The 14,073-nt window shown below is 38.6% G+C and overlaps 1 protein-coding gene across 1 annotated transcript in view; it reads right to left on the bottom strand.

Moving 5' to 3' along the window:
• Nucleotides 1-14,073, bottom strand: part of LINGO2 (leucine rich repeat and Ig domain containing 2) — a 1,164,902-nt gene that overhangs the window by 367,540 nt on the left and 783,289 nt on the right. The window contains exon 7 of the mRNA XM_087444704.1: nt 5,049-5,081. The gene's annotated coding sequence lies outside the window, so the exon portion shown is untranslated. The remainder of the gene's footprint in view (nt 1-5,048; nt 5,082-14,073) is intronic.

Genomic DNA, 14,073 nt, shown 5'->3' on the forward strand with positions numbered 1-14,073 from the left:
AAAATATACAGCTTCATAGTTTAAAAAGCTAGGTAATGCTACAATAATATGGTAATAATACTAATAATAATCACCTGATTCAACTAGAAGTGAATCCATTGCTCTGTCTACTATGTATGCTGCCTCTGCCTATCTCTCCTACTAATAGCATAATTTTGAGTACATCACCATCCTCATTGCTGTACATGTATATATGCATACATGTGCTTTATATGTATATATATTCATATGCAGAATACATATGGCTGGGACAAGATTTACTAACACTTGAACACTTAGCATTTCTACAATCTGCCTTAGTTTTTAATTTCTCTCATCAGAAAACCTGGAGAGTGTGCCAAAATAAAATCAGATAGGTGAGAGAAACAGAGGGCAGACTATAGGCAGAGAGACTAGGTTGAACTACATAATAAAATGTTGGAAAAAAGGAGCGAGAGATATATATCACAGAAACTGCAAGAACTAGGGCTTAAGGTGAGTTTAATATTCTGATGTGTGAGAAGAGTCGAAACATTGCAGAGTGTGAATAAATTAATGGATGGAGAAAGGGAATTATGAAGAGGGTTGCTGTGAGTTATAAACTTGATCACCTTAAACGATCTTTGAAAGACCCAAGTGAACGTTGGAATTTCTCTTTAATTCATAATCATTGTTTAATCTGTGTTTCCTTGAATGACACTCTATATAGAAGCAGGGCAAAACGGATTATTTACAGCCATCTCAATTTGTGGGGCTCAAATCTAAACACATTGCTCCCAGTGTGAAAATATTAAACAGCTTCTGACATGGAAATAAGAGCTACATCCAATTTTCAAATACACAGGAAGTACAAAAGGAAATTAGATTTAGGTTCTGTAATAAAAAGGAAACTAGTTTTCTTATTTGTAACCTTTCTTCTACATTTAAAAAAATTGAGTCCATTCTTTTTAATATTTAGCCTCTGGACCTTCCTTGCTATCTGCCCAAACATACATTCAGATTTTCAACTGGCATTCTCTATCCTCACCAGTCCCTCTAATAGTTTAGTTTGCAAGTCATTAAACCCAAGTTATCCCAGCTAAATGAAATTGTCTAAATGTTTCTTTATGACTACTTCCCCCTCACTCACATCCTAAAATATACACATATATAAGCACATACTATTTCAATGAGTTGATTTTTTTTTTGGCTGAGAAAGATTCTCCCTGAACTAACATCTGTTGCCAATCTTCCCCCATTTTTTTTTTTTTTTAATGTGAGCTGCCACCACAGCATGGACACTGACAGATGAGTGGTGTCATTCCATGCCTGTGAACCGAACCCAGGCCCCCAAAGCAGAGTATGCCAAACTTTTAACCACTAGGCCATTGAGGCCAGCCCTTAATGAGTTGATTTTTGATATATTTATTATTTCTCTAATCCTATAGCAGAGTTGGCAAAAAAAAAAAAAACCAAAACCAAAACCAAAACCCAACTATATTTGTCTGCTCTCTGGTCATCTTCAGTGATTTCGATTTTTTTTCTAAGTCTTTTACAAATAATGTCAATAGAACTCACTAAGCCAGAAGAGAGGTAGGGGTTCAGTGTTCTTGACAAGGTTTAGAATAAAAATAAACTGCACAATATTTATTTAGAACCTTATAAATATGGCAAAGATACAAAGAAATAGTAGCCATCAGCTCTATCCTTATGGAACTCATGATATAGTCAGGGCAGTAAGATGGTTTGAGAAGTGCTTAACAATAGAAGAGATAAAGAACAATTCAGGCAACGGGAGGGCGTAGAATGCAGTGTTTCCTAAATAGTTTCCATCTCACACCAATAACCTTCCTATCTTCTTTCCCGAGCAGTCTGGATGGCCCGTGGCAAGGAGGGAGTTAAGCAATGTGACCGTGGTCCCTATTTTGCCACCAATAAACTCCATGATTTAGGACAGTTTGCTTAAATTCTGTGAGCCTGAATTTATTATTTAAAAAAAATTTTTTTTAAATAAAGAAAGAAGACTAAAATGAATAATACTTGAGGTATTGTTTAGACCTAAAAATCTGTAACTGTGATCCCCTTTCATGAGAGAGACAGGAGCATATCTACAGTGGCTAATGCAAGCCATCAGAATCATCTATGTAGAGCGTACGTAAGTGCAGAGTGCCCATAGGGTATTGTAGGGATAGACTGGGTGTCATAGGCAGCTTCAAAAGGGGGCTGCTTTGATCAAATACTTAAGTATTTTCTGGAGGTAGGTCTGGAGCCATCACAAATATTTTTTTCTTTAATTTCTCCTTAACCACCGTACTTGTACAGGATTGGAGATAATTCAGATTTACCATTGATCTGTGGAGTCCAGCGTGGAGACTATAATTCCATCTCAACCCAGTGATGTTTCAGACCTTTATAGATAAGAACCCTTGTCATTGTAGAGCTGTACTACCCTTCATCCCTGCATGCTTATATATAAATTCAGTTTTGAATCTTGCTATCTGAGAGACCAGAGTAAGAATTTTTAGTACTATTTTGCTTTACTTGGATATGATACACCTGGCAATGTCTATGACACTGAATTAGAAGTGTGATTTTCTCAAGTGGATCAGAGAGGGTTCTTTCCTTATAGAAAGTCTAAGTTTGACATGTTTACATACTTGCCAGAACACGTGTCAAAATGAATCTAGGGGCTTGTGTGCGAAGTTGGCAAATCTCCCATCCTTATGCCATCAATCCAGTGGACTTCAGAGTGTCTGTTGTCTCAAGTCAGCAGGATCTTTTCACTCAGACCCCTTCCCTTTGAGCTCACCATGAGCTCCAGCACCATGAAGCTGCTGTTGGATGGCCTTTGCGTGTTGGGACCTGGTCTGAGGTCACTGGCCAGTCTCAACTGAGGGAGGGCTGGCCTTCCTCATCTACTATGAGACACACGGACAATATATACACACAACACACTCAGATCCCACCAAGAGGCAGGGGTTCTAGTTCCATCCCTTTGTCCTGCCCTTCAGCTTTCCTATCACTTTTACTGCCGGTGAAGAATGATTTGCAACGTTTGCTGCAAGTTTCCTCTCTCCCACCACTCTGCAGTCTCCCCTCCACCTATCAGGCTTCACATCGCCATGATGAAGGGACTCTGTACACAAAGCCCCAGGCGATGCTAGTTTCTGTCTGAGCAAGATTTAAAAGTTGGCACCAAACCTCTCCTTCCATCAACTCCCTCCTTGCTACCACTGATTCTCTCCTCCTCCCTTCAGCAGTCACTCAAATTGCTTATTTCCCTCACCTTGGTGATATTTATCAAAACCTTATATTTAGAAAAAAATGTAGACGCAGTTTGCTGCAACAAGATGGCACAAGTTGATGGATAATTCCAGATTATCTATATTTTCACGTGGAACAAAATCTTACCATACAATGAATATGTCTGCTATGGTAATACATTAAAGATCAAGTCCATGAGAGTTTATTTCAGACAAGTGAAGACGCTGCCTGCCCCTAGTAATAACACTTTACAATAACAGCAATAATAGCAAAGTAATTATGATGACAACTATCATGTACTACATTCTTACAACATGCCAAAGTGATCCGTAAATACAACTCATGCATTCCTCAACAACTTTGTGAGGTAAGTACTCTTGTTTCTCCCATTTTATAACTGAGAGAATCAAGTATTAGTGATGTTAATAAGCTTGCCCGAAACACAGATAGTACACGGGTAAACAGGATTCAAATTCAGGCAATCTGATTCTAGAGCCCAACGTCTCAACCACTGCTCACTGCCTGCCTATAAGTATTATGACTAAATAGTGTGATGGCTGAGATAATTTAGACTATTTTAGGTTAGATTAGTTAAATTAAATTAGATTGGCAGACAGACACTGGAGTCCCTTCCCAATTATGACAGCTAAGTTTCTGAAAACACCTCTAGTAGCAGAATTTTCTGTTGAGGACCTCAAAGCTGTATTTTTAAAAAATGTGTTAGGGGAAATCAAAGATAGTAAGGAAATTGAGAAAGCCTTTTTAAAGAAAGTAGACTAATATTCATTAAAATGAAACAATAAAACAGCCCCCCATATTAAAACAATATTTATCCATCTTAAATTAGTGTAAGGAGGACTCTACTATTAATTTCCATTTCCGAGCCCTTGCTCAGCAGAACATGTTCAGTCCCTGCCCCCCATGAGTTTCACCTCAATCCACCACTGCCGTTCTTTCAAAGAGCCATGTCATGTGTGTCTGGAATGTTTGCTCATCTTAAAGTTTATAGTAGTAACACATCTGTTCTTGGTCAGAAAGTCTTAAGATTGCTTAAAAGGTACAGGGAAAGAAGACTTGTATACTAGAATTTTGAGGTAGGGTAACGGGTATTATAACTTAGTAACTATATTATATATACGATAGTAGTCTACTTATAGTAATATATATTACACAATAGTGAAAGACATCACGCAGTTCATTATTACAGAGAGAAGTCATTTCCTTATTGTCACACTAATGATTTCCTCCTTGCTCCAATTATTTGGGAGTAGACACCGCTACACACATATTAGCTGAGCAATGTTGTGGAAATCCTGCTCATTTATCAGATATGGCAAGTTAAATTGAAGACCCGTGAAATAGGTGAAGGTTCATTGTCAAGAGATAGCAAGAAGGGATGGAAAAGGGGTGGGATTGAAAATATGGTGAAGGTCAGGCAAACAAAGTATGAATAGAGGGAAATCAGATGACAGGGCCTTGTACACAGTATGAATGTAATAAGTATTCATGGAAAAAAAATATGAATGGTGGAAGGAATGATGAATGGATGGATGGGTGGATGGGTAGATGGGTGGATAGAGTGGAAAAATATTGAATATTTCCAATTTCACAAATTTTCCAAGCATTGAATCTGACACTATGTTTCATTGCTATAGTGCATTCTGTTATAATCTATGTTGTACATTTCCATCCATGAGTGAAGAACATTAAAATGTAATGTCCTCTAATTACTATCTGTGAAAAGCTAAGGACATATTTTGCTCTGCCTCTTTCATACTCTGTCTCATATTAACAAGAGGTTTTAAAACACCGTGAAAAGTACCAACCTTGAAAGCTGCATTCTTTTTTGCTCATCTCACCTGAAAAAATAAAAAAGGAAAAAAAAAAAGGAAATTTAAGTGAAAGCCAATTAAGGCAACACAGCAGTCAAAAGAACATTTTTTAAAAAACTTTTACCCATTTTCCCTTGACAAAGGAGACACATTTATCTGTAGAGAGAGAAATACTCTGATAAAACTTTTTCTCTCTCTAAATTGTTTTTTAAATAGTTTGTGCTTTTTGTATTTTGTGATAGTTTGCTTTTTTAAATTTCTTGGGGGCACAGCAATTATAAATGACAATGAGTAGAGATACAGAGGGGATGCTTAATAAAAATGATAAAACTAAATTATATATAAGAAAAAAATATATAGGCAACACTTAACCCATGGAAATTTGCCATAATGATAACATTTTTTTTGATAAATTCATACAAGAGTATTTCAAGAGGCTATTACAATTTATTCTCAGGTTGTGTATTTCTACTCTTGAATGCCGATTAGAACACAGGCTTTTGCTGCTTCTCCCTCCTCCCAATAATCTGTTCTCCCTTATGGACCAAGTGATTATTGTGCTGTTTATAACAACTGTTCTACATTCCTTATGGAAATTGTAATTATGATGCTGAATATTCAAACTGCAAGCCACTTTTCTCAGGGAAATTGTAATTATGATAATGTAGTATTTACCCAACCAATGTTTTCTAGTCATTGTTCTCTTTGAGGAATGAGGAAGTAAGAGAAAAACACTGAAATAAAACATCCTGTTGAGATCTCAGATATATATTCTGGAAAAGCATAATAATAATGCTCAATATTTGCTATATGGCAGGCTTGACACAATCAGGCTGACATGCATGTAACATTGTGTATATTACATACAGATATATGTGAATTACATATGTTTATCATTTAACCGACATACCAACCCCATGAGGTAAGTGATATTATTATCCCAATTTTATAAGGCTCAGATACATTGAGTAATTTACCTAACATCACACAGCTAGTAAATAATTGAGTCAAGGTTTAAAACTCAAGTCTGTGACACTTGAAAATCTATTCATGAGCTCTGTTTTACTCACTGGCACCAGTGCACATTTGATGAACTGATTCAACCATAATCTCTCTTTTCCAAAACCAGTGTTTCTCAGTCCCTACACAGCGTGTTCTGCTTCCTGGCAGAAAGACACTTGGCTGTGACCCTTACTCCAAATAACGGAATTCATACCATTAACACTGAGAATGAAATAAAACCTCTGCTCAGAGTGAAATTTGATGCCATCTTTTTGGAGGACAATTGACATTATTCATTAAAATTAAAATTTTTCATGTCCTCTGACCCAACAGTTCTGCTTCTAGAATTTATACTAGAAGCATAAGAGCATTCACTGTGGCATTGTTTTAAATAGTGAAAACCTAATGTCCAAATGTCCACCAAATACTTTATGGTATAATAGAATATAGTAGGACACTAAAATTATTAAAAAGCATGAATTCACACTATCCTGGAAAAATGTCCCTGAAACACTGTTAAGTTAAAACAGCAAGTTGTGCAACAGTATGCATAATATGATCTTGCTTTTGTTAAAATATATATTTTTTTATGTATATGTGATATCTGACTTTGCATAGGAAAAAATCTAGAGGAATAGATACAAAATACTTAAAGTATTTATTTTTTAGTAACAGGTTGAGGAAGGAACTTTTCCCCCATGATAAATGAACACTCAGCACTTGAAATGTTTGTAGAAAGCCTGTATTTTTTTTTTTTTTTTGGTAAGCAGGAAACAAATTTTTAAAAGTGTAAAAAGACAGAATCAAGGCCACCCAAATATAAAAACAAAAGTTATACTTTTTCAACAAGAAAACAAACAAGATTCAGGTCTATCACTGAAAAATCTTCTTAGATGAGCCCCTAGGCAAGAAGGGAAGTGGGGCTCTGCTACCTCCTCTCATCAGCCTGCCTTACTTCCAGGATGCCCAGTCTCTACCACCAGGGCCCCAAGCAAGGATGGAAGCCCTATCCTTTCCTGCTGAACAGCAGTGATTGCTTAGGATTGTTTTCCATATTAATAAGCAATGATTGAGCACCCACCATGTACAAGTACTTTATAGACATGTTTTTAAATCCTGTAATAATCTGCAAGGCAGGTATTCTTTACTTCAATTTTATAAATGAGGAAAGTGAGGCTCACTGAGGTAACTTATTTGCCCAATTTTCCACATTGGCCTCTGTTCTTTTGACCAGGCAAATTGGCCAGCCTTTATCAAAAAGAAACTAAGATTAAAAAGAAACTCAGAAACTAAGGGCAAACAAAAGAGGAAATTAAAAAAGGCAAGAAGAAAGAATAAAAATTAGTGAGTTTTTAGTAGACTTAGTAGTAGACTTTAGTAGACATTCTAGCCACTGGTTTACCATCTAATGCAGCTTGGAAACTTCCAGGTTCCGATTTTGGTCCTTCTCTCAGCTTTACTATATTTCTAATACCCTGCCCAAGAAGTTCCATTCTCCTCCTACACTTCTGTTTGTGTGTGTGTGTGTGTGTGTGTGTGTGTGTGTGTGTGTGAGGAAGATCAGCCCTGAGCTAACATCCATGCTAATCCTCCTCTTTTTGCTGAGGAAGACTGGCTCTGAGCTAACATCTATTGCCAATCCTCCTCCTTTTTTTTTTTCCCCCAAAGCCCCAGTAGATAGTTGTCTGTCATAGTTGCACATCCTTCTAGTTGCTGTATGTGGGACGCAGCCTCAGCGTGGCCGGAGAAGCGGTGCATTGGTGCGCGCCCGGGATCCGAACCTGGGCCGCCAGTAGCGGAGCGCGCGCACTTAACCACTAAGCCACTGGGCCGGCCTCTACACTTCTGTTTTAAGCCTTAGGATAACCTACCCTTCACTCTTTCAGTGGAACCCATCTGTTTCCTGTAGGCCACACAGTATAGATTTCTGTTTTCCCACACACCGAAAGATTGATGAGTTGTCCAACCTGATAGCCAACAGGAGCCAGTGCTGAACCTCAATTTCAGCACTAAACCCCAAGGAGACCAACTCTCAGACCAGCCACCTGATGGAAAGCTGATGGTGACATTGGACCTCTTCCACCTTAGAAGGAGTAGTGATTCATTTTTGACTAGAACAGAAACAAATTCCCAATAAGGGTTTGGTTCTCTGTCTGCAGGGCCTTGGTTCAGCATCATTATCCAAGGGCCTATAGAGTGTTTGGTACATTAGTACACAACGCTGCATAATACCACCTCAGACCAGTGGAAATACTTTGGACTTCAGCGGCAGGTGCACAATCATGGGATCCACTTGTTCTGATACAGGTGCATGACCCACAAGCTGTGGGCCTGGCAGACCAAGAGAACAGCCTTTTGAAGGTGCAGCTGGAGCACCAACTTGGAGATGATATCCTGCAACGAAGGCGTGCCATCTAAAGGATGCAGTACATACTCTAAATCAATGACCATGCTTTGGTACTGCATCCCCAAGAAACAGGATACATGGGTCTAGGAACCAAGGGGAGGAAGTAGGAGAGGCTGAACTTAGCCTCACTCCCAGCAGCCTAAGTGGGGAATTTGTGCTTCCTGTTGCCACCAATTTAGGCTGTGTGGATCTTGAGACTTTGGTTTTCAGAAGGAGAATACTTTCATGAGCTGACACAGTAGGAGTCTCATTAAACTTGAAGATATGTCTTAAACACCCAATCATTTGGGCTCCCGTGCCAGAAGACTGGCAGCAGGGACAGGAGTCACCATCCTGGCAGGGGTAATTGATTATCAGGAGGAGGTAGGGCTGCTGTCAGGGAAGAATTTCTGGTATCCACGGAGCCTGTCTTAGTATTTCCCTGTCTATTTTTGATGATGAAAGGACAAGTGCAGCAGCCACGGCCTAAGAAGGGATGGTAAGGAGAGGTTCAGACCCCTCAGTAATGGTCTGTGCCATCCACAAGGTAAGCCACATAGATCAGTAGAGGTCCTGGCAGAGGATAAGGGAACTGCAGAATGAATAGTGGAAGAGAGAAGACAATAGAGAGACAAGAGGTATCAGTTGTGGCCTTGACACAAGCTGCACTGGTAGGGGCTATGTTCCCACTAATCTTTCTCTTGTAGGTTTCATAAAAAAAGCCAACCTACTAGGATCCTGAAGAAACTGTTCCCAGAAGGAACAAACTTATTACATGAAGCAAGAAGAGCCGAGTGTCACAAGGGGTGGATATAGTAGATGCTGCAGGGCATCACCAGATCATCTTCAGGACAAGGCACTCATCCTCCAGCTGCCTTGAAGTGTTGGCTCCTGATGGCTCACAGCTGACTCCATCTCTGGGAAATGTCCTCCTTCCACCAAAGGGAACCGCCTTACTCAAGATTATGCCTTGTCCCACAGGCAGCTCACATCCAATGACTGATCAATATAGGGGTACAAAGCCAGGCCCCTTTTTTCTATTTGGGACATCTATAATGATATTGATCCCAAGTACTCCTCAACAAAATTCCTGCACAAAACCTCCATCTCAGAGTCTGTTTCTCAGGAAAAATGACCTAAAGCAAGATTATGAAATTCGGAATACATGGAGCTGAGAACTGAATACAGATAAGACTGTGTCCTATCCATTGTATTTTCCTGTCTCCTATAAAGAACAGTTTATTCTAATTTTCAACATATTTTTGTCTAGGCAATAAACACAGTCAATAATGATATGTTTAAGCCTGTAAGTCAGAAAGTATTCTTCAGTGTTACGCAATATCCACAATTATACTGCCATTGGAACATTAAACTATGTACTTATACCTCTTGAAATCCAGACTAAGATAAAGTAGTAGATATGTACACACACACACACACTAATTTATAACAATTTATTAAAATATATATAGTAGTGCCCCCCTTATCTGTGGGGTATACATTCCAAGACCCCCAGTGGATGCATGAAACTGCAGATTGTACTGAATTTACATACAGTCATGCGTGACTTAATGATGGGATATGTTCTGAGAAATGCATCGTTAGGTGATGTTGTCATTGTGTGAACATCATAGAGGGTACTGAAGGGGAACAAAATTTGCCACCTCAAAATGTGTCTGTTTAACATGAGGATTATTCTAGGCTGATCATTTTTAAGAAACAAAAGACTCAAAGTTTTTCTTTTTACCTCCCCCTTAACTGCCTAAAATAATTCAGATAAAAACACCTGTCTCAGGAAGCGAGCTATCACCTTAGCATAACACAAATTAGGTGGTAGACAAGCAGGAACCTAGTAAAGCCTGTTTGTTGGGCTCTCCTTGGTGTTCTTCTGTTTCTGTGAGGCCAAACACTTGTTTTCTAAACGTTTGCTCCTTTTCACCTACCTGTGAATTGCCTTCCCTCTTTTTGAAGTCCCTGACTCTCCCCACCCCTAACATCTTCTTTTATCTTTAGCTGAGGATGATATTTAAGGTGAGAGCTTCAGCCATTTTGGTGAGTTACTTGGTTTTCCTGGGTTTCTCCCATGTATACATGTTATTAAACTTTTGTTTGTTTTTTTCCTGTTGATCTGTCTCATGTCAATTTAATTCTTAGACTAGCCAGAAGAACCTAGAAGGATAGAGGAAAACTTCTTCCTTTCCTACAGTACTTATACAAACTTAGGTGGTATAGCCTACTACACACCTAGGCTATACGGTACTAATCTTATGGGACAACTGTCACATATGCGGTCTGTCATTGATGGAAACATCATTATGCAGTGCATGACTGTGTACTACATTTTTCCCTATACACACATACCTATGATAAAGTTTAATTTATAAATTAGGCACAACAAGAGATTAACAACGATAGAACAATTATAACAATATGCTGTAATAAAAGTTACCATAGATCTTAGCAACCTCAGCACACGATGTTTTTTCTTTCCTTATTAAGTCAAGAACTTTCACTTTTTCATTTAAAGAAACCACTTTACAGCTTCTCTTTGGCATATCCGAATTGCTAGCATCACTACTCTTGCACTTTGGGGTTCTTATTAAGTAAGGTAAGGGTTACTTGAACACAAGCACCGTGATACTGTGACAGTCATCTGATAATCGAGAGGTCTACTAAGTGACTAACCATCAGGTAGTGTGTACAGTGAGGATCCGCTGGACCAAGGGATGATTCATGTCCTGGGTGGGATAGAAAATGGGACGGTGCAAGATTTCATCACACTGCTAAGAACTGTGTGCAGTTTAAAACTATGAATCGTTTATTTCTGGAATTGCAAAATGTTCCTGGACCCAATTCCAATGTGTGTGTGTGTATAGGCTTCCCCACACCAACAAGCAGTTCTTGGATGCCAACAGGGTGTCTGAGAATTCAACTCAATTCTAACAGTATCTGCCCAGAGATAGCACCACATTCTGCAGGTAAAGGACTCGGTCCCACAATACTGCCCTCCACTTCAGATGCCAGCCACAAGCCCAGGTTTTTGTCTGTGCTTCTGACTGACTGGCTATAAACTAGAGTTTCCAATGACGCCTCCTCAGGTTCGATTAATGTGCTAGAAGAGCTCACAGAACTCAGGAAAACCCGTTTACTCACTAGATTACCAATTTATTACAGAAGATATTAAAGTATACGAATCAATAGCCAGATGAAGAGATACATAGCGCGACGTCCTGAACAAAGGAACTTCTGTCCTCACGGAGCCTGGGTCCCAGTACCGTGGCATGTGGATTTCCCAGCGTGGAAGCTCTCTGAAAAAGGGGGCTAACCAGCTGTCCTTTTGGGTTTTTATGGAGGCTTCACTGCGTAGTTATGATTGACTAAGTCATTGCGTGTTGGCAATTGGTTCAATCTCAATCGCCCCTCCACTCCCTGGAAATCAGAACTGAAAGTTCCAATCCCCTGATCACACAGCTGGTTCACCTGCAACCAGCCCCCAAATTTGGGTAAGGGCCAAAAGTCACCTCATTAACATAACAAAAGACAGTTTTATCACTCTCAACACCTAAGAAATTCCAAAGGTTTTTGGGAGCTGTTAGCCAAGGACTGTGGAAAAAGACCAACATATATGAGAAATGTACTTGGTCATCTGAATGACCAGATAGATATTTCTTATAAATCACAATATCATAGGAATTTTCCATTTAATATTTTCAGACCACAATTGACTACAGGAAATTAAAACTGCAGAAAGTGAAATCACAGATAAGGGGGGACTACTGTACATACATATATATGTATGTGTGTGTGTGTGTATATATATATGTGTGTGTGTGTATATATATATATATATATATACACATATAGATATACTCCTATAAAATGTATCTCAACACTAATTTCAAGGTTAGTTTTACCAAAATCCCTAATCGTGCTAGCCTATTTTCAAAGAAGAATATGATACTTTTAATCATGAGACTTTCTAGGAATAAAATTCAAGACTTCTCTGTTTCAGAAAACTTAAAATATTAGTTACAGAACAAAGGCTTACATTTTCTACCATAAATGTAAGGATTTTATCAGGCATGAAATGTAGTCAGAACAATTTACGGTCCAGTAAAATATTATTAAAGGCAGTTATGACAATCAGAAAACAGAAGTTACCTAATTCTATGCAATTTTGAGAGAATGCAGTTAGGATTTTACAACCAATGAACAGTACAACTCAGTGGTCGCCATCTCTCTGTAGTCTCAAGTCTGGAAATCATTGTACCTCTTCATGCTGTTCCTGAAGAAATTCTGCATTACCAATTCCTTTATTTCATTTCCTAACTCTTAATTCTGGATCAAATCATAATATTCTTCTATTTAAATGTATGTGGCATCATTGGTATAGTCATATTATCCCACCACTGTACTGCATTAAAGGCTTAACCTGATAAATAAACACAAATGTTAGATAAAATTCCTCTGACAGAAAACCAAGACAAGAGAATTCCAAGAAATGTATCTAATCTGGCCACAGTGAGGCAGATAACAATTGTTACAAATCAGGGAAGAGCCTACTAGCTTTAGTTTTCCTTTACTTGTCTTCAGTTAGTGGACAAAAGGTTATTTACACCATTTTAAACGGGAGACTTCAGAGAAATTCTCAAAACATCAGAGGGATGCAAAAGGTTTCAATTTTGGTAACTGGGATAGGAACCTCGCCACAGAAGCTGCATTATCTATCCCAAGTGGAGATGTCGGTCAATAAAGCAACGCAAGGAGCCAGGAAACACTTCAAATGAAGCATGAAGTTAATGGATGGGACTTTCCACCAAGAAGTAGTTAGTTTTGTACAGTATACTCCACTTAGTGAGCTTTAGGCTGAGGACTCTTCCAGACTTCCAGAACCACCTTTACTAGACCATCATTCACCTAATGATTGATAAGACTGTAGAACTGTACAGTTGGGCCTTCTAATATATTCTGGAGTCATTCGTTATTCTTAAGCAAAGTCATTAACATGTAAACCTGCAAAGTTCAGAATGACAGCAACATAGATTTACACCAGTTCATTCATCATTATAACCAGGGTTGTGGGAGATAAAGGAAGTACATGACCTACTTGCAAGGAGCTTACCTTGACTTATAATGCCAGTACATCTGGCATCAGCTAATGGCTCCCCAGGTTCGAGTGAGTAATTTTCTTAGATTCAGGAAAGAGAGTCAATTTTTGCCTGTGACACACAGAACTGATGTAGCTGAGTCACTGTCAGTATGGATAATGACATTGTTCACTACATTTAACATCACAAAGATACATACCAAAAAGCAGACCAACAAACACATAAAGACTTACATATAAAGGCGTGGGGTTCACTTTGTAACACAAAGGTCTCTCCAGTCTAGTGCTTATCAGAGTGGAAAATGATATTGTAAGAATTTTATTTTGATGCATTTAAAAAAAAATATTTAAAATTCTCTAATTTTAAATTACATAACAGAGAGGGGCTGGGGCAATGTCATAATTTGTAGGGTAAATTTGGAAGGAACTGGTGTCAGCATGGGGCCAAGGAAATGGTTTGGAGATGAGAAGGCAGTTTATAAGAAGTGCAGAGGGGGCACCTGCAAGACAGCAAAGGCAGATTT

Source organism: Ceratotherium simum, chromosome 20, assembly GCF_057802395.1.
Source record: "Ceratotherium simum simum isolate JZ-2026a chromosome 20, ASM5780239v1, whole genome shotgun sequence".
NCBI lineage: Eukaryota > Metazoa > Chordata > Mammalia > Perissodactyla > Rhinocerotidae > Ceratotherium > Ceratotherium simum.